Below are 22,475 nucleotides of genomic sequence, written 5' to 3'. Positions count from 1 at the left end.
TTTAATGGATTCAACTATGGTCCTTTGAGCCCTTACATCCCCTTTCTTTTACTTTGCTACTTCTTATGCCTTGTCTTTACTAAGTTCAGTTATTTCCCCAGTAACATATTCCATTACTTCTTGTTATGTGAATATCAGGTCAAACCTTTTCTTCTATGCTAGATAATTTGATGCTCCAACGAGCTTATTGCTCTCCTTGCAAAAAAACCAATATGACTTGTAGATTTAGACATAATGTAATAATATGATACTTACTCGATGACCAAGATTCTCCTTGATGATGTCTTCAACCTTCTTGATGCATTTTGAAGAGGCTTTAAACAACTTCCCAGTTCCTTTGATGCTTCCTTCAAAGATGCCTTCCAAATAGATCTTCTTCAATGTACAAACCCTCCTTCTAGATTAATAGGTCTTCAAAGACAATTCTTCTTGAAATTTTTTTTATCAAGATTTCCTTGAGAGTTTCCTTTTTCCTTGCCCTTGAAAGTGATTCCTTCTAATGTCCTTCTAGATGCCTTCCTTGTTCACCTTAGCTCTGATACCATGTTGGAAAATGCAAAGTGCCAACTTATTAAATCTTATTTTCCTTTTCCTTAATACTTTCTTGTGAACTTAGTTATTCTTCTTATGTTCTTTAGTTATATCTTTTCATCAAAAAAATATCAAGAATGAAACAACAACAATAGAGGACACGCAATTTAGGCTCTCGACCAGGGTAAAACCCCTCCAAGGGGAAAACTCGATAAACTCTTCTCTTCTTATAGAATTTGCGTCAATTGAGACACAAAGACCCAAACCCTAGACCAAGTCCTTCTCCAAGTACCAAGTTAGCCCTCCAACAAGTCTTTCTCTGGTTCTGCACCAACCAACTTCAACCTACAAATTTGACCTGCCAGCTTTGATACTGCAACTTGTACTGCTACTCCGTTCCTATAATTTCGGCCTTGCAACTTCTACGGAAACCCTAATTGAAACTCCTCCTTAGACCTTCCTAGATCAAGACAATGCTTCCCAAGGCTAATGAGGTCAAGGTAGGGTATTCTCCCTTCCAACTACAATACACTACACTTCGTCCTCCTGTAACTCGAACCTATGACTTCGACGTCCTTTTGCAACACCAGAAACCCTAGAACTCTGCCACACGTGTGAGAGAGATACAACCCAAAACAAAGATTTTTTGTCCTTCTTGCTTCTCCTAGACTTTCACTCTTCTTCTTTCTACTTCTAGCTTTAAATTGAACTCTTTCTTGATAGATCGAACTTGTGAAGTGAGTGAGTGCCAAATGAGGTCGAACTGCTTCTTTATATAGCCTTCTCAAGGGGTTGAATTCCCTCCTTTAGGCTGACTTGTAACTGTTAGGGCCGACTTGTAATTTTGGAGTTTCCAGGACTTTCTAAACTCAAAAATAATTCTTTTTACAATTACATTTTTCTCGGAAGGGTCTTATAAACATGATTTTGACTCCTTTGACTCATGACAATAAATCATAAGACCTAACAAACCCTAGAAGCATGAAGAACATGTTTTTACCTAGAAGACAATCAATAAAGAGCATGAAACCCATGCTTTAATAATAATAACTTTTCCTTTTCTTCTCTTGTTTGTTACATAGGATACATATTGAAATGAGTACAACAATTATGAAGACCGAAACTAGTTACATTTTCAACACTTCTATCTAAAACTGTAGCCTGTAGAGTTTCTTCACCCTAACTCCCATCTGCTTAACTGCTCTGAAGTTGAGATGCTTCATGAAGCCCTTCCCTTTGTTGAAGATAACCTCATACCCTTCGCTCTCCAAGGTTGAGACTAAAACAAGGTTTTTCTTCAACCCTAGGACATAGATGACATCTCTAAGGTAGAGAGGTTTTTTGGACTCCCTCTCCAACTTTACTGTACCCATGCCCAACGCTAGGTACTTACCATCATTTCCCATCTCTATATGGAATTGCATATCCTTATGTGTCAACTGGCTGAAGTAACTTATGTTCCTGGTTATATGAAAAGATGCTCCACTATCAATATACCATATGTTGTTGGCTATTGAGCTTGCCATGCAAGCCATGAGCGAAAACTCCTTCTAAAATTGAGAAGTGAACTCTTCCACCTCTACTGGTGTTGCCACGTGATCCTTCTTGGATCCCTTCTTCTTGTTTGGACACTTCGTGGAATAATGCCCAAATTGATGACAAGATACGCACTTCACTTTGTTGAGATCTTTCTTCTTCTTGCCTCTCGCGTTTTTCTTTCTTATGGCCTTGCCCTCTTTGCTATCTGGGGCAAAGTTTTCTTCTTCCTATATCTTCGTATGAGACCCAAATTTAGCTTACTTTTGGATTTCCTCTTACACACAATCACTCCGTAGTCGCTCCCATTCTGGAAGCTTTTCTCAGCCACTCAGTGCATCAGTGAATTTTTCCCATGACTTGGGAAAGCCTGATAGTGCAAAACTGACAAGGTCTTTGTCCGAGACTGTCTCCCCAACCCTGGCTAACTCGTCTTTCACTTGGGTGAATCTGGTTTGGTAAGAAATCATGAACTCAAACTTAGTCATCTTGATATTTCAGAGTTTACTTTGAGTACTAGCTTCCTGACCTCACTTGTACCCTGGTACAACCCTAAGATAACTGTCCACATGGCCTGAGTTGTCTTCTTTATGGAAAGGTGAGGTATGATATGATCCTTGACTCCTTCAAGGATTATTCTTCTGGCCTTTACATTCTTGTTATGTTGGGCTAGTTGTTGAGCATCTACTAGTGCAGTTAGTGGACTCTCCACGAACTCCCATACCCCCTGCTCCTCCAAAACTATACTAATCCTATCCTTCTAATAACAGAAGTTCGAGGCCCCATCAAGGTGATCCTCAAATCTTATCCCCAAATATGACATCCTCTTTGTTTGATCTACTACAAAATATTTACGCAGAGCCTGATAGGAGAACACCCTAACGTAGATTGCAGCAAAAAATCTTAGTGAAACCCTGCCTGCATTTTTCACTTGTTCCTTAGGAAAGTAACACGCTTTATTGTCTTCAATTAGAGACGTGCTTTGATATCATGTTAGTTTTCTAATACCCAACAACTAATTTGAACAATGTTCTGAGATGCAAGAACTATAAACTGAATAGTGAAATTCTGATCCAAGTGGATATTGGTCGCCACCCGCATATTCCACTTGGACCCTCATTTTTTTTCAGTTTCCTTAATTGTAGCAAAGGTTACTATTTTTGGCAGTTTTTTGGCTCCTGAACTTTCGAAGTCATTTTGAGGCCCTAAACGATGTTTTTTTTGGCAAAATGTATCAGTGATTTCAAAAGAAATCACGTCAGTAGCTGTATTCCTCGGAGAGATCTTTCCAACGAGGTATCATATGTCGATAATATGACCAAGTTACGACCTCGAGATTTTGGATGCCCAACTAAGCCCGACGGGGCCCATAAACTCTTGGTGTTACATCTCCTCCGGTTAGGGTTTTGGCTGTTTAGGGTTTTCTCTTATTGTTCAATAATAAATAGGCCCTTGAGCCTCATTGTAACTCAGTTCAAAGGCATGTAGCCGCCACATCTCTTCTCAGAGATAAGCTACCATCGCCCGAGCTAGTCTTATTCCATTCTATTTGTAAGCATATTTCAGTATTTGATATTAAGGAAATGAAGTGTTATTTCTGTTGCATCTTTGTATTTATGGTTATATCTGTAATTTGTTGCGTTCTTGTTTAAATTCGGATCAGTGGTATCAGAGCGGTCTTCTCTTTCTCTTTTTTTCTTTGCACGTCCCCAACGAGGTCGGGATATAAGGAGTTAGGGCTCATCTCGTTGAACCTTTACAAGATTAGCTTCGCAAACCCCGACGGACGCCCATGGAGGAAGAAAAGAAATACGAGGGAGCAGGAGATCCTATCAAAATATTGCTCAAGGAGGCCCTCGAGAAACAAAGGAACACGATGATGGATAAATTTTCCCAGATCCTTCAACGGTTGCCCATCGGTGGCGCATCCACATCCAGCAGCCACTCTGGAGGCTCCACACCTTTTAAGGTACAAGTAAACTTTGACATTCCCATATTTGAGGGCCAAATAGATGCAGACGCCATAGATAAATGGTTAAATCTGCTAGAAGGATATTTTTATGTTCATGATTTTTCCAGCTAGGAAAAGATTACTTTTGCTCTTCTCAAAGCCGCCCCCCATGTCAAGGACTGGTGGGAAACCTATTGTGAGCATAAGGATGAAAGTACGACCTCGCCTTTTTAGCCGCTCCCACTTGGAATTTGTTTCGGGACGCCATCAAGGAGCAGTACTACCCTGTCGGGAGCTATGAGGACAAATACATAAAGTGGACCACAATGGGGCAGGTAATGGACCAAGATGTGTCAAAGTTTACCAATGTTTTTCATACCTTTCGCACAAACTTGGGTATCAAGGATTTTGAGAAACATTTGGTACTCAAGTACCGGGACTACCTACACAGATACAACTAGGACAAGATGGAGTTCCTAGACATCTCCTCACTCGGCATGGCGTACCGATACATAGTCAATATCGAGCAGAAGTTCAAACAAAATAGGTGAGACTTTGGATCCGTGAATCCGAAGTAAGGGAAAGGTGCCCCCAAACCTCATAACAAAGGACAAGTCCAAGGCAGGACGGCCCAGGACAACCCGCCAAAGCCACAAGCAAAGGACAACACTGTGAAGTTGAAAAAGGACACGGGAAAGTGGTGTGAGTTTCATAAGAGCTCCACTCACAACACAAGTGAGTGTCAGGTCAAGCAGTCACTGGTGGTCGAGCTAAAGGCTTCAGAATCAGATGCATGTTCCGAATCTGAGTCAGAATCCGACAAGGGAAATGACAAAGGGAAGCAGATTATTGATGTGAAGCCCAACACCACCGTTGCCACCACAAAGATCCAGAAGGAGGAACCCGAAGATCCATAGGAGGAGTGCCTCTTCCACTCCCAGATGTGGGTAAAGGGTTCCCCGCTACAGTTCATTATCAATAGCCAGAGCCAAAAGAAACTCATTGAAGTAGAGATCGTGAAACAGTTGGGCTTACCGACTACAACACACCCACAACTGTACACCATCGGGTGGCTTCACCAAGGAAGACATCTTCGCATGAACCAACAGTGCCACCTTCCATACAAAATCAAGCCCTTCACAAATGAGGTATTATGTGACATTTCTCCCCTTCATGTTTCTGATGTATTATTAGGCCAACCATACTTGTGGAAGTGACATGTTGTGTATGAGTCAAGGTCTCACATTGTTATTGTTACCTTGGGAAATAAGTTGTACAAGATATCAGAGGTAGCACCACCTACCGCCATCTCTCTGGTTACTGCAAAACAATGCAGTAAGATCATTTCCAAAACCGGGAAATTTTGTTTTCCTGGTGATACGCCCTCAGGGAAAGAATAAGACGGTGGCCACGACCTCTAGACAAGGCCCCTTCACACGACAACAACAGATGGACAAGGTCGTGGAGGAGTACGAGGACATCTTCACCTACCCTGCAAGGGTGCCTCTGCACTGTCAGGTCAAGCACTCCATCGATCTGACCCCAGGTGTGTCGTTGCCCAATGGACCAATCTATAGGTGCTCTGTTCTGGAGAATGATGAAATCAAGAGGCAGATTAAGTAGTTGTTATAGAAAGGTCACATCCAGCCGATTTCATTACCCTGTGGGAGCCCGATCGTGTTGGTACAGAAGAAAGCTGCGACTTGGAGACTATGTATTGACTATCGAGCGCTGAACAAGATCATTGTCTGAAATAGGTACCCAATCCCAGTGATTGATGACCTTCTGGACCAACTCAAGGGGAGGGAATATTTCAGCAAGATTGACTTGAAGTCTGAATATCACCAGGCACCAATCGAACCCTCTGATGTGTGGAAGACTACCTTCAAAGCCAAGGAGGGCCTTTTTGAATGGTTGGTTATGCCTTTCGGCTTGACGAATGCTCCTGCAACCTTCATGAGGCTAATGGATGACATATTGCATCCATTCACCAACTCATTTATAGTGGTATACTTGGATGACATCCTAATCTTCAGCCAGAGTTGGGAAGAGCACCTCCACCACTTCCAACAGGTTCTCCAAACATTGCGACAACAATAGTTGTGTGCTAATTTGGAGAAATTCACTTTTGGCATGACCCAGGTTCAGTATCTGGGATACATTATTGATGAACGGGGGGTGCATGTGGATCTAGCCAAGATCCAAGTCATTCAGGATTGGCCAGCCCCAACCACTCCGACAGAGCACCACAACTTTCTGGGTCTTGCCAATTTCTACCGTAGGTTCGTGTTGGGGTTCTCTCATATCATTTGGCCCTTGATACAAGTCACCAAGGGAGGAGCGAAAGCAAAATTATTTTGGTCTGAATCTCAACAAAAGGCATTCTCAAAGTTGAAACATCGCCTCTCCTCTGCACCAATGCTCACATTACCATACTTGCAACAACCATTTGAGATCAAGACAGATGCCTCAGACTATGTTATTAGGGCAGTCCCTACTCAAGAGGGGCATCCAGTGGCATATCAGAGTGAGACACTTATAGACACAGTACGGAAGTATCCCACTTATGACAAAGAGATGTGTTCCATTGTGCATGCATTTTGACAATGGAAGCATTACATTTTGGAGAAGGAAACGGTCATCCACATAGACCACTGACCCCTGTAGTTCATACAGACGAAAGGGAAGTTGCAGAATGATCACCATCAGAAGTGGTCCACATACCTGCAACATTTCCATTTGAATATCAAGTACAAGAAGGGCAACACCAATGATGTTGCAGACTGCCTTATCCGACCATCGATCATGGCTTTAAGCACCGTGCTCAACTCTTGTGGGCTCAAGACTTTTGATTGGCCACTTCTCTATAAAAGCGACCCAGAATTCGGCCATACATACCATACGTTCTTTAAGGGTCAACAAGTTCTAGATTTTCACCTCAAGGATGCTCTGTTATGCCACCTAGGACACCTTTGTGTTCCTTCAAGCGAGTGTGCTAAGATGATCTGGGAAGAGCACTTCAATCAGGTCGTTGGGCATTTCGGGGTCGAGAAAATGGTGGCAGTACTACAGAAGTATTTCTATTGTCCGAATCTTCAACAGGATGTTGGGAAGTACATAAGATCATGCACTTCCTGCGCCATCGCCAAACCGACCATCAAGAAGCAAGGCCTCTATACTCTTATTCCTACCCCTAGTCGACCCTGGGAATTCATCTCCATGGATCACATGTCAGGCCTTCCCTCTACTAAGCATGGCAACGACTGTGTTTTTGTGGTCATTAACAGATTCTCAAAGATGGCCATTATGGCGGCCTGCAAGAAGAATATCACAGCAGAAGCCACTGCTAAACTCTTCTTTGAACGAGTGTGGGTACATTTTTGGATCCCACAGTGTATCATCTCAAATCAGGACAACAGGTTCCTCAGTACATTTTGGTCCAGTCTCTAGTCGATGTTGGACACCAATCTCACTAAGTCCACAACTTTTCATCCCCAAACTGATGGCCAGATAGAATTCGTCAACAAGATGATCGTACACATTCTTTGCATGTACAACTCAAATCATCCACGCACATGGGATGAGATCCTCCCCTATGTCTAGCACAACTATAACCAGGATCTCCACAGCTTGACTAGTCACAACCCTTTTTAAGTGGTCTTGGGATTCCATCCACTATGTCCCATTGATGTGGTCGTACCATTTGCAGCGACTCAGGCAGATTCGGCTCATGTCTAGTCCGAAGCCAACAAGGAAAATAGCTTCATTGAGCACATTCAACACATCCGCTAACAGGTCCATGACATATTGGACAAAGCCAATGCTAATTACAAGCAATAGCATGATCAGCATCGAGTGCCACACATGTTCCAGGTGGGCGACAAAGTTTGGCTACATTTGCAGAAGGAGCGCCTCACCGGGCCCCACTGCAAGATTCGACCGCTTCGATATGGGAAATACACCATCATGAAGGATGTGGGAGATGATTATTTTGAGCTCAGCATTCCCCCATTCCTTGGCCTGCACCCAGTGTTCAATTTGGATCGCCTTTGGCCATACTTTCCACCATTATTGGACACATCTGACATTGCAGAACAACTCACACCAACATAGTTAAAGCGAGACTGCATGGAACAAGTTGCAACTGAACGGATCATGGACACATAGATCGAGAACACTCGCTAGCAAAAGGCTGTATCGAGTTGTCAAAGTCAGCAAACTCTTGCACCAAGGAAAATGATTCACCAGGGACCAAGTTCAGCAGAAGTTTCCTCATCTCATGGAGGAACTCAAGGCAATGGAGACCATTGCTTCCTAAGGGGGGAGGAAACTTTAGTTTCCTTAATTGTAGCACAATTTACTATTTTTGGTAGTTTTTAAGGTCCTGAACTTCCGGAGTTGTTTTGAAGCCCTAAACGACGTTTTTTTGGAAAAAATCATTTAAAGCTTTCTCTAGAAATCATGTCAGCAGTTGTAGTCCTAGGAGAGATCTTTTGAACGAGGTATCATACGCGTCAAACGGAGATAATATGACCAAGTTACGACCCCGGAAAGTTGGCGGACTAACTAACCACAATGGGGCCCATAAACTCTTCGTGTTACATCTCCTCGGGTTAGGGTTTTGGTTGTTTAGGGTTTTCTATTATTGTTCAATAATAAAAAGGCCCTTGAGCCTCATTGTAACTCATTTTAGAGGTATGTAGCCGCCACATCTCTTCTCAGAGATAAGCTACCATTGCCCGAGCTAGTCTTATTTCCATTCTATTTGTAAGCATATTTCAGTATTTGATATTAAGGAAATGAAGTGTTATTTTTGTTGCATCTCTGTATCTATGGTTATATCTGTAATTTGTTGCGTTCCTGTTTAAATCTGGATCAAATTCATTGATCAAATATTCTGAGTAATCTAACTCTGATTTGCAACGGAAAATAAATTCATAAAGACACAAGCATACAATTAAAAAAACACTAGAAATACTTAGGAAACCCCAATTGGGGAAAACCTGTTATTTTTTTGTTTTTATTGATCTGCTTAGAAAAATATTAATAATTAAATAAAAATCACTTGGGAAAATTTCCCTTCTTACTATTTTTTCCTCAACACAATATCTTCCATGTCGTAAAACAATTCGGCCTCTCTCTTGCACAATTGTACCAATTGTATAGGTTGAACTACCTCCTTGTGAAAGTTATCTCGACCTCATGATGTGATGCACTCTAGCTCTCTCTGGCCTTCTACTGATCTCGAACTATTTTTATGAGCTCAAAACACAAATTCTTGCTAATGCATAATCATGTCTCACCAAGTCTGCGCCCTTCTTTATATAGAATCGAACTGCTCTTCAACTCAAGCAAACTCACTCCTTGAACCCAAGTCGAATTGTCTCACTAAGCTCAAATCTAACTGACATCTTGAACTCAAGTGAACTGGCCTATTGAACTCAACTCAAACTGCCTCACTGAACTGAAGTCAAACTGAGATAAAATCTCCATGCATTTTGATTTGATTTACTATTTTTTACTATAGGAAAATTAGAGATTTTTCCTAAGTCAACACTAAGAGAAAGTAAGATTGCACCTTAGCTTCACATGCAGGTTCTTCTACCAAATTTCATGCACTTCTAAATTTAGTAGAACCCACCCTTCTCTAAATCCAATTAACAATCTTGAAATTAGTTTCAAACAAGTCATTCGAGAATTTTTTTTACAACATTTTTTGGTGAAATTCTAGTTTGAAATTTTTAATAGTTTAACAAGATATATCATAATACTACAAGCTAAAATTTCAAACTCAAAAGAATTCAAATTTTAGAGATACATCAAGACAAAGATTAACCATCCAAACAATCTCTAAATTAGGTTTTGAAAGGTACACATTTTACGATTAGCATAACTTTTGATTGGAAGATTTGTTTTTGGTGATTCAAAATTTGTGATAAACACGGAAAAGTGGAGTCCTGTATTTTTTCACATGGCTCTGAAGAGTGCTTCTTAAATTAATTCATTATTTAAGCCTTTGTAAAGCTCAACATTGACTCGTGAAAGAAATAGAGGACATGTCCCACTTGGTATCCAATTTAGAGATTTAAGCTAAGGAAATGGGTGATGTTATTTTAAAAAGGGTTGAATTGTCACATATATCGGAATTAGTTAAAAGGGAGATGGAATAGAAGATGAAAAATTACAAAATTCCATTAACAGGAGGTAGATGAAAGTCTAGAATAAATGGAATAGAATATGTTGGTCAAGATCATTCAAGCCCTAGATGGAAGTATCCATAAAATTGATAATGAGACTAGATGGACTCATGAAAATAAAGTTAGTATTCATGTTGAACAAGTTTGTAATGATAAACATTTTTTAGATAGATTTAACTCGAATAATGGAGTTACTTATGGATGGTTATTTAGGTATCAACTTTACTGAGGTTAAATTAAAAATTTTGACGGAACAAAAGTCTTTACATGGGTGAACCAAATAGAGCAATGCTTTGAATTACATAATATTATGGATGATAAACAAAATATTTCCTTAGTTACTTTTTACTTTGAGATAAAACCCTATTAATAGTTTCAATGAGAACTTAAAAGGAAGCCCCTTTCTTATCACTATACTTGTGTTTTATTTACAAGAGAGTTAGAAAAATAATATGGAAAAGTTTGGGAAAAATAATACTTTAGTAAATTGACAAGAATTAAGCTATTAGTTGATATTGAAGCTTATTATTCAGAATTTTAGGCATTGACCACAAGGGTGGATAATCTAAGTGATGAACATCTGTTGCAATCTTACATGGATGGATTAAAAAATATATATTAAGCACGAGCTTTTCTTAAAACATCTTGAAAATATTATGGACATCATGCAATGTGTTTATCATATTCAAGCCAAGAATAGGGCTACACATAAGTCGACTACTGCAACATATGCAAGAAGCAGAGATTTTTTTTTGTTCATAAGGTAACCCCACCTCAACCTACTTGAATGCCAAACAAGGAAATAGAAGAAAGAATAGCCAAATAAACTATGCTTTGATTGTAACAACAAATGGTAAATGAACCATGCTTTTTTATCATTTTGAACAACTATTTATAGATCAATTCTTTTCCTATAGTCGTATTTTTTATTGATTGTATAGACTCTTGTAAGATCAAAAAGGGATGGATGGCTCCGCTAGGGTTTGATCCGGGAACCCTAGGCCTAGGGCCTAGGTGATGCAGCAGGCGCAGGGAGGTCAGCGGGTGCACAGGTACAGGTTTAGCTGGCTTCTCCACCGAGGATAGAGCAGGTGGACTTTTGGAGCAGGTGACAGTTGGTGAACAGGACGGGAAGCGGTTTTGCGTTTCGACAAACGGGGTTCCGCTGCCTTCAGACGTAATACGGGTTCCCTTTCCGTGGCGGATCGTTGTTAGGCAAAAGCCTCAAGACGGTAATCCTTTTTACGGTTTCTTGAAACGGACACCTGAGGCGGTCTTAGTTGTTTCCTATTCGGGCTCTGGAGGAAGGCGGTTGCTGTTGGTTCTTTTTACGGGGAGATAAACTATGGTAAATCACAATGAAACGGTTGATCTGGAGCCAGCCCCTGAGGATATCCTTACTGTCTGGGGAAAGGAGGTCACGGAGAAAAACATAAGTGAGATCATCGCGCATACAAACAGTTTTTCGCCTGCGTTTTTTCCGGGTGGAGTGTCATGGCGCCAGAATCCGGCAAAGGGGCTTTTGGAAGAAAGTCTGGAACTTGCTAGCGGTTTCGGAGGCGGAGGAAGGGCGCTGGAGGTTAAAAGTCCCTTTTCTTTCCCAAGCACGCTGTATAACAAGGTGTGTACTCAACCTGTTGGTAAGGCGCTCTCTCCTGTTAAAAATTTCGTCTCCTCGGGAGGTCTTGAGGACATCATTCATTTCCCACAATCTCACGGAGTATGGAGGTCTGTGGGCGGAGCTCAGGGTGGTGGGAAAGAAGTGGGAGAGTGGTGCACTCAGTCGGAAAGTCTCGGGAGACCCTCTTCAATTGACATTGAGCAGAATACTTCCAATCGGGTCAAGGGTTTTGGGGGTTTTTGCGATATTCCGTCCGCGGGGGTTTCTAAAAATTCCCAGGGCATTGTGGATCCGGTGAAAGGCGGCCTTTTAGCTGTGGGAGAGGTGGACAGTCCTGTGGAGGGTTTGGTTGAAACCCCGCCAGCAAAAGATTTTCATAACTGTGTAAATGATGGGAATTTTCATGAGAGGGAAGATGGAGACCCGGCCCAAATCTCAGAAGGAAATGATCCGAAGGCGGCATCAGAAAAAGTAGGAGACAAAAGGAAGAAGGCGAAGTTGTGGAAGAAGAAGCGGGCCACAAACCTGGTTCTAGGTATGGATGTTCAAGTCGACGAGGCATTGGATGTTGCAGAATGCACACTAGTTGGCAGAGTTAGAGGGAGATATGTTTCCGGGAAATTTCTGAGGCAGTGGGCTGAAGGCCAGTGGTCGGATACTCCGGCAAAGTCTTTCAGAACGGACAGACTGGTTAAAGGATGGTTTATGGTAAAATTTGACTCTAAGGAAGCAATGGAATGGGTGGAGGCGAGGAACTGGGCGTTCGGGAGCAGACCTGTATTCTTCAAACGATGGTCGCCTTTGTTCGATGCTTCAAAGGAGAAAGTGGACGAAATCCCTGTCTGGGTCAGGGCACCAAACCTCCCGCCGTTCCTCTGGGTGGACTCGGTATTCAAATCCATTGGGAACCATTTGGGCACCTTCCTGGATGTGGATAGATCCTACTTACATACTTATGAGAAAACGGTTGCAAGGATACTGGTAAGACTCAACCCATCGGACGGACTCGTGGAATCTTTTACTTTGCAGTACAGGGACTATGCTTATGAGCAGGCGTTAGACTATGAGCTTTTCCCTTTTAGATGCCACTGCTGCCATGAATACGGGCATTTAGCGAGGGATTGCCCGTTGGGGAAAAGAAGAAGGTGGGCACAGCAGAAGGAGGAGGAGTGGGAGATTCGGTCGGCTTTACTCGATACTCAGGAAAAGGATGAGGGCGTGCAGGTTGATACCAAGGACGAGAACTTAAATCCCCAGCCGGAAGATGGATTTCAGCAAAAGGAAGAGACACCGGTACAAGTAGCTGAGGACCAGCCATGCCGGGATGATACTGAAGCAGCGGCCGCCGTCCACTCGGAGGATCCCACTTCTGGTATGCAGTCCTCTCCATTACTATATCAAAAAAATTCTGTACCAATGAATGATGCAATTGAGTCGGATGTTGTTATGATGTCAAATCTAGAAGATCCCATTCAATCTATAGAGTCCCTTTCTGAAGCCATTCCGTCCTTAAATCTGAACTGTGAGGAGTCCCTTAAAAAAGATCAGGGTTCGGGTAGCCTGTCTGTTGCCCGTCATTATAACTTAAGATCCCTCCATAAACGACCTGCTCCCACAATTGATTCCCAGGGTTCGGTGGGCGGACTCAGCCCTGAGACTTCAAAGGGCTTATCTAAGAAGGGTAGAGGTAGGAAATCACTGTTGTCGAAAGCACAAGTCAAGGCAATATTTGATGTGGCAGACGGGAAACAGATGTCGATCCACGGGGCACTTAGAGCTGTGAAAGCCCCTGAGTCGGTTATCAAATGATCTGTATGTCTTGGAATTGCAGGGGGTTAGCTAGTAAACCCAAAAAACTAGCCTTAAAAGACTTCATCTCTCGCCATCATCCGGATGTTGTTTTTCTTCAGGAAACATTGGGAAATAGTATTGAAGTTGAATCGGCCTTGCGAACTATGTTTCCGGGCTGGGTTTTCTTTGCATTGGACGCTGCTGGTCATTCTGGAGGCTTAGCCATAGGTTTCAAGGATGGGAGATTTAAGGTGCAAAGCTGTTGGGGATCATCACATGCTCTCGGTTTGGAGGTTCTATCGACTGAGTTTGACCAATCTCTGTTGTTTGTCAATGTATATGGTCCTTGTCATGACAGGGTTCCTTTTTGGAATGACCTTCTGACAAAAGAGCTCTTACATAACAAAAACCTCATTCTAGGGGGGGATTTAAATTTCTCTCTGGGGACGGTTGAGGCATGGGGTCCCTCTGCGAGGGAAGATCCTTTGACAGACTACTTCTCAAAAGCCCTCCAGAATGCAAAATTGATTGATGTAAACATTATAAAAGCAAAGCCGACATGGAGGAACCGAAGAGTGGGAGAGGGGAGAATTGCAAAGAGGCTGGACCGCTTCCTCATAAATGAAATTCTAGCGACATATATCCCTCTGTTCCGACAGTGGGTGGGGGATGGGGGAAACTCGGACCATTTCCCAATCTTCCTTGAATTTTCCAAGCCTCCAGCTAAACCGGCCTCGCCCTTTAAATTCAATGCTACTTGGCTACAGGAGGAGTCTTATCAACATCTTTTCAGGAGTACCTGGAGACATATTGGTCCAAATTCTCTGGTAAACAAAGGAGGTCACTTTATGGAGAACCTGAAAAGACTTAAGAAAGCAACCATTGAATGGGCTACTGAAAGGAGAAGGAAACAATTCGAGGAGCTGGTAGAGATCGAGGAAGCTCTTAGGCTTTTGGAAGATCCAGAAGCGGATGCATATGTCTCTCAGGAATCGAAAGAGAAAATTTTGGCTTTGGAAAAGAAAAAAGCAAAGATTTTGTTGGACAAAGAAGAGGAGTGGAGGCTGAAAAGCAGGGCCATTTGGCTGAGAGCTGGGGATGAAAATACAAAATTTTTCCATAATTTCGCCAAAGGCCGGAAAAATGCAAACACCATTTGGAAGATGAATGATCTTGAAGGTAGGGAGGTGCCATCCTTTGAAGCAATTTCTACTTTGGGGAAGAACCATTTCCAATCCCTCTTTTCGGATCCCGGGGGGATCTCTTTACCTGAAATTATTAGAACAGCACAAGCTTTTCCTAGATTTGTGGAAGAGGAGGCTGCAGAATTGTTATTTAGGGAAGTGGAAAAGGCGGAAGTGGAGAGTGTTATAAAGGCAATGCCAAGGGACAAAAGCCCGGGGCCAGATGGATGGACTATTGAGCTCTTTACCCATTTTTTTGAACTTATTGGTGATGAGCTCACTGAGGTGGTGGAGGAATCCAGAAAGAAAGGTGAAATTTTCAGCTCCTTCAATGCTACTTTTATCGCTCTCATCCCAAAGACTGAGAATCCTGTCTCCTTTGAAGACTTCAGGCCTATTTCCCTTTGCAATACAATCTATAAGATTATAGCAAAAATCATAGCGGTGCGGTTGAAGCCTATTCTATCTGAATATATCTCAAATGAGCAATTTGGGTTTCTGGACGGCCGGCAAATACATGAAGCAATTGGTGTAGCTCAGGAAACTATCCACAGCATCAGGCTAGCAAAGAAGAAAGGGGCCGTCTTAAAAATTGATCTCTCCAAGGCCTATGATAGGATTAGCTGGTCGTACCTTAGATTACTGCTGACCCATCTTGGTTTTAAAGTGGAATTCATAAACTGGATAATGGGGTGCATTACAAATGTTAGTTTTGCGGTGTTGATAAACGGGGCTGCTTCTCAATTCTTCAAAGGACAACGAGGACTGAGACAAGGATGCCCCTTGTCCCCCCTGCTCTTCCTGCTGGCAGCTGAGGGACTCAGCCGACTGATTCTCAAAGCAAAGCTCTCTGGTTTATTCTCAGGTTTGGAGGTTGCTGTAAACCTGTTTATATCTCACCTTCTCTTTGTAGATGACATTTTGTTATTTTTAAATGGGAATTTAAATGAAGTCAAAGTTCTCAAAGATATTATTGACCTGTTTCTAAAAGCTACAGGACTTCAAATAAATTCCAGAAAGTCTCATTTTATCATGGAGGGTTTCACCAGGCAAGAGGAAGGTGCAATCACATCCATCTTGCCTTTTGAAACCTGCCAGATGGACATGCCATTTAAATACTTGGGATTCTGGTTAAAGCCGTCCTCTTACAGAAAACAAGATTGGCTTTGGCTAGTGGCAAAAATTGAGCAGCGGATATCGCACTGGAGCTTCAAATGGCTATCAAGAGTTGGGAGATTGACACTGATCAATTCAGTACTGCAAGCCATTCCGGTCTTTTGGGCAGCACTGACCTGGATCCCCAAAGGGATTATTCATAAAATTAAACAAATCTGTAGCAGATTCTTGTGGTCAGGATCAAAGGAACATTCAGTGCTTCCCTGGGTCGCTTGGGAAAAGATTGCTAGACCAAAGGATTGGGGTGGCTGGGGGGTGAAACAACTAGTGGATTTCTGTCAATCGTTGGCGGCAAAATCGGGTTGGCGAATAGTTGTTGCTGAGAACCTGTGGACAAGGGTGGTAAGAAGAAAATATATTGACCCTATTCCCCTGGAAGAATGGATTAGGAGCCCAAACAAAAAAGGCAGGAACTGCTCGGTTATCTGGAAGGCAACTATTGATGCATTTTACATAATAGAACAAGGCTTAGCTTGGCAAGTAGGGAATGGTGAATGTCTGCGGATTGGTAAAGATCCTTGGGTGGGGTGCAATGAGCGGTACGCTTTATCTCCTGGTCTGATTGAGCATCTTGATTCAAAAGGTATAAAACATCTGCACCAGATAGCAAACATGGGTGGGTCAACCATTTGGGGGCAGGGCTGGAAAACAGCAGTTGATTTGGACCTGGATCTTGCTTGGAGAGATGAATGGGCAGTCTATATTCAGGAACTTGGACGCACAAATGTTAGGATTAAGGACTCACCAGATTCTCTGGTTTGGGCTCATGCGGAAACAGGTCGTTATTCTCCAAAGGCCGGATATGATTTTTTGATGAACAGAAAGGGGTGGGAGCCGCCGGTATGGTGGGCGAAGCCACTCTTCAAGCTAAAATGTCCCAAAAAAGCCAGACTCTTTCTTTGGTGCGCTTTAAAAAACAAAATACCCACGTGGGATGTACTTCAAGCTCGTTTCCAGCTGGGGCCGAGCAGATGTGTCCTGTGCAATTCTGACTCTGAATCTGTTTCGCATCTGCTTGTGGGATGTCCTTTCACAAAATCTGTATGGGAGGAAACTAAAAAACTCCTGAATTTTACTGGTAAGTGGGAAGGGGTGAATTTATCGGCAGCTTGGGAATATTGGTGGAATCACTATCATGAGAAAAATATGAGAAATCTTCCCCCTATTGTCTGTTGGGGTATATGGTTAGCTCGAAACGAAGGCATCTTTAATGAAAAAGTCACTCCTGTGAATGTAATAGCAGTACAAGTTTCAGCCATTCTAGCAAGTATTCCTGAACCGGAGGGACCTCAGTCTTTAAACCAGAGGGTGGATGTTGTAATCAGAGAGGGCACCCCTTGGGCTTTCTTTGACGGGGCAGCCCAAAACAATATAACTGGGGCCGGAATTATTATTTACCTTAACCCCTCGCACTCCCTAAAAGCTTCAGTTGGTCTTGGGTCGGGCACTAATAACTTCGCTGAATTAACAGCTCTAAAACTCCTCCTCTGCTGGCTCATCCACAGGGAAATCCGCACAGTTCAGATTTTTGGCGACTCGGCAAATGTGGTTAATTGGGTTAATGGAAAATTTGTCTGCAGAAATTACATGCTGCTGCCTCTGTTAGATGAAGTTATTAGATTAAAATCACTTTTTAATTCATTATCCATTGCACATATCTACAGGGATAAAAATGAAGAAGCCGACAGGTTTTCTAAAACAGGTTTGCAGCAGAATTTGGGAATTTGGAGGATAACGGAGCAGATGCATGATCAGATCCGTGTGTCGGATCTGCCTCCATATATATAATATACTTCTCTATATTTTGTTGTTTCTTTTATCAGCTGGATGATCCTGTTTACTCCTGGTACAGGAGAGATAGTATGTTTTTATCTTTTTGCATAAAATGACATGGTTTGTATTGGGCTGTTTTCCGTTTAAAAAAGGAGGCCCTGAACGTTTGGTGACTGTTTTGATCTTTAAAATTTTTTGAGGTTGGGCTATTGCTGGCCGTGAACAGGGGAGCTTCCACAGTCCCCTGTATACTAGACTTGGTTAAAAGCGATGCTACAGAGGAGAGCTTCCTGTTGGCTTGTGAAAACTCAGTTCAATGTTGACACATTCATTTTTGTAGCTTTTTTATTCTCTCGTTTAATAGAAAAGCGCGGTATTTTTTCCTCGGAAAAAAAAGATCAAAAATGGATACGATCGATAGAAGAAGCCTTTAATGTAATTGCCAGTTGAAACAAGTGAAAAAACAAAATAACATGATGGAGGGATAAAAAGGGATAATTGTCAATTGTATAATTTTGAGGGACAATATGGGATTCAAGAATGTAAGGGAATGTGAAAAATATATGAAAAGGTAACTGCTTTTCTTTAATGAAAGTATGTGAGTTTTTTTTTTTTTTTAACAAAAAACAACAATTGGTAAAAAGGGGATAAATGTTAAGAAACAAATTTGTTCACCTTGCAAAATAATGTTGAAGAGGAAATGGAGACATCTATACAAAGGGATGAGGAAGAACTCGTCAACATAAAAGAATGAGAAATAGATGTTGAAATTATGCACAACATTTATTTGAATGGGTGTGAAATGGTAGTTCATTCACAAGTTTGTCAACTCTTCAAACCCTCAAGATTGTTGGATACATTAAAAAGTATAGGTCATAGTGGTTATTGACTTGAGTGGTATCCATAACTTCATTAATAAAAGATTAGTAGAGCACCTCAATTGTTTTGTATATTCAATGACAAATTTTCAAGTTTTAGTTGTTAATGGGGTTAGTACTAATTATGTAGGAAAATGCCACAACTCTTAAAAAAGGGTAGCAGTGGAGTTGTGGTTAGAATTTCTTCTATGTAAAAATACGAAGATGAAAATATTCTAGAAAAAATAAAATGCACCTAGGAAAAGCACTAAAGCGTGTTCCAAAAAAGTTCTAATGGGATATCTCCATCTAAAGATAATTAACATCACTAAAATAATACTTAGAACCACTCCTACTAATAAAAGGCCTCATAGATGAGGGTTTGAATGAAGTAAGGGAAGTTTGGCGCTTTTCAGGCTCTCGACGGCTAGGGTTTCCCTAGTCGTCGACAATCCCTGCGATTGCAGGTGTAGTTGAACCTTGATTGTTGAGCTTAATCATGTTGGTGTTTCATTCCCTTCAGTTTGAAGTTGTTGTCGTCGTCGAATGAAACAATAGTTATTCTTTGTTGGTACATTTGCAATCGCCTGCGCCGACGTGCTTATGGTCTTGAGGCTGTGGGTTCTTTGCTCCAAGGTTAATGACTCGACTATTTTCCTTACTGGTCTGGCCCTATTTGTGCATAGATCTAAGTTAATTTCTACTTGAAGTTGTTAATCTAGGTTGTCATTGATGTCAATATGCCAGTGTTTGTGATGGAAAATTATTGTGATTATAATGTTTCCCATGAAGGATCCAAGGATTGGTTACAGATGTAATAGAAACAGTGGAACCAAGGAGGAAAGATATCGGAAGCCATCAAAAGAGAAAGCCAAAGAGTAAGAGGAACACACAGCGAAGAAAGAGCCAAAAAGAGGAACACATCATCGAAAGAAGAGTTATCAGAAGAGTGAAGAGAAGTCATAGGAGCGATAACCCAGGAGTAAGAGCCATGTCGAAGGAATTAAAGAGAAATATCGAAGGAAGGAACAAATCGTGTAAACCCTTTAAAAGTTCACAATGCATCAGATAAATCAATATCGACAACATTCATCGACGGATCTATTATGTGCCACTACCTAAAACCCCTTATGTGATATGTACTGCGGACCCGAAACATGTTATGGTAACAGCCCTATACAATATCGTATCCATTGCGTCGCAAGTATTGAAGCCTTGTTACACTGAAATCCCCGATTGCGATATAATGTGCAAACCCGATCAGTGTATGGTAACAGCCCTAAGGTAATATCACCTCCGCCTATCGAAACTTTCATATTGCAAGTTATAAAGGGATGCCACAATAAAAACTACGATTGCGATATCAGGTGCGGACCCGATAGCTCCATAGAATATACCTTTATGTAATATGGTGTCCACGTATCGAGGAAGTTATGCAAATCATAAGGGTTGACACCGTCGAACTGCCGATTGCGATAAGTCTTGTGAACACGACCGCTGATTTCGATATTAGCTGTGGACCCGACGGATCTATTCACGATGGTTTAATATTATATCGCGTCTGTTTCATCGGCAGTGTGAATATCGGTGATGTTAAGAGTTGCAATTGCAGACCACCGAAAGTTGCGATTGCGATTGATGACGTGGATGTGGGACCTCCTTGGGTAATCGAAGGAACAGAGGAAGCCGAAGATCAAACGAGAAAGAAGGAAGCCGAAGGTCAAGCGACACTGTTGAATGTTTTAATCTTTGAAAGGCTTGAACCTGTGATGATTTAATAGAAGAAGTACAGATCATAACTTGGAGAACAATTCAGTGAAGCGAAATAAGGTTTGATCTGTTGTCATTTGAAGGGAGCAATAGACTACACCAGCATTGAAGTATTTATGAGTATGATCCTTGGAAGTAATATATTGCGACACTAAGAACAGTGAGAAGCAGTCACTCCTGAAGCACTTACCGCAACAAATAGAACAACGGGTTGAAACAGAGAATTGTTTTTTTGTGCCGACAATCAGGCGTATCAGGCATCTATCACAAAGAACAAGGAAAGTTCTCAAATCGTGAACTGGAAGAAACAGAGGAAGCTACAGGTCTGGCAAACACAGAAGGTGCAGTAGAAGCCGAAGGTCTGGTAAACACAGAAGGTGCAGTAGAAGCCAAAGGCCGAGCGAAGAAGGAATTTGAAGACAGAGCGTGAAGACAATCTTTTGACCTGATTCATCTTGAAAGATAGTGTCGGAGCCCTTGGGGTTGGTGCCTCAAAATTGGAAGGATTGGTGTCCTTGGAGTTGGTGCTCCTAAATCCAAGGTTGGTGCCTTGACAAGATAGGGTCAAAGCCCTAGAGGTCGGAGCCTCATCAAAACCAAGTTGGAGCTTGGAACACATTTATATTGTATTTATTATTTTACTCAATAAAATTATACTTATACATTTCTCTATTTAAATTGTGAAGAATTAAACTGGTAATAATAACAATTGAAAGAAAATACTGATTCACCCCCCCTATTCGTATTTCCAACAATTGGTATCAGAGCCAGCTTCTTCATATCAACCTAACAGCTAGAAGAAGGATTCTTAGTCACAATGAGAAATCAAGAAGTGTCAAGAAGACCTCCTCTGTTTGATGGCACAAATTTTGGTTTTTGGAAAACAAGAATGTCTTATTACTTAATGTCCCTTGGACCTGAAGTTTGGCATTCGGTTTTAAATGGGTACATAGCTCCTTCCACTCTTCCAACAGATCAAGACGAAAGGAAAGCTTACATTGCAAATGCAAAAGCCTTAAATTCCATCACTAGTGGAATCAGTGATTCTGAATTTACAAAAGTCATGAATTGTGACTCAGCCAAAGAAGTATGGGATAAGCTAGTTAACTTATACGATGGGGACTCCAAAGTTAAGAAGGCAAAGCTTAAAACTCATAGAAGACAATTTTAAAGTCTGAAAATGGATGATGCAGAAGATATTGCATCATACTTTCTCCGAGTAGCTAAAGTGGTCAACTCTCTTAAAGGATTGGGAGAAAACATTGAAGAAAGCACTATTATTCAAAAGGTCTTATGATCTCTCCCAAACAGATTTGACTCCAAAGTAAGTGCTATATAAGAAATGAAGGACCTAAATACTCTCAAGATGGATGAACTTCATGGAATCCTCATTGCCTATGAGATGAGAAAAGGAAGCCCAAGTTCCAAAGATGCATCATTCAAGGCCTCAAAATCAAAAAAAGGGAAAGAATGGAATACCAGTAGTGATGACTCCGATGTTGAATCTGAATTGGCGCAATTTGTACGAAGACTAAAGAAAGGATCTAAGCTAAAAGGTAAGTACCCTCTTATTTGTTTCAAATGTGGAAGAATAGCTCATTATGCTGCAAAATGTGCTCTTAAGCATGATAGTGATGGTGAGGAAAATTCTAAAATGATGGTATACAAAAAAAAGGGTTCAATACGAAGAATTTCTTCTCTAAGCAAGATGAGTCTGACGAAGATGAATTTTTAGTCATAAAAAGGAAATGAACTAATCATTTCCCTCATCGCAAAGGAGGTAATGATGAATCAGATGAAGAAAATGACTATGCTGGAAGCCAAGAAGTATTATTCATGGCATTCACAAATGATGATCATTCAAGTCTAGAAGAAAATGTAGATGAATTATTAATGAGTGTCATTGAAGAAAATGATAAATTATGAAATAAAATCATTTCTCTCAAGGTAGAAAAGGAGGAAGCAAAAAGAAAGGAAGACCTCTTGAAATATAAGCTAAAAGAAAAAGAAGAAATTTGTGAAGAACGTGAAGCCGAAATAGTATCTCTGAGGAAGGAATTGGAGCAAGTCAAAAAGGTTTGGGAAAGC

This window comes from Pinus tabuliformis, chromosome 1_2 (assembly GCF_031772625.1).
Source record: "Pinus tabuliformis cultivar Carrire ecotype Pingquan chromosome 1_2, CPIR1, whole genome shotgun sequence".
NCBI lineage: Eukaryota > Viridiplantae > Streptophyta > Pinopsida > Pinales > Pinaceae > Pinus > Pinus tabuliformis.
The sequence above is the reverse complement of the archived record's forward strand: the minus strand, read 5'-3'. Positions refer to the sequence as shown.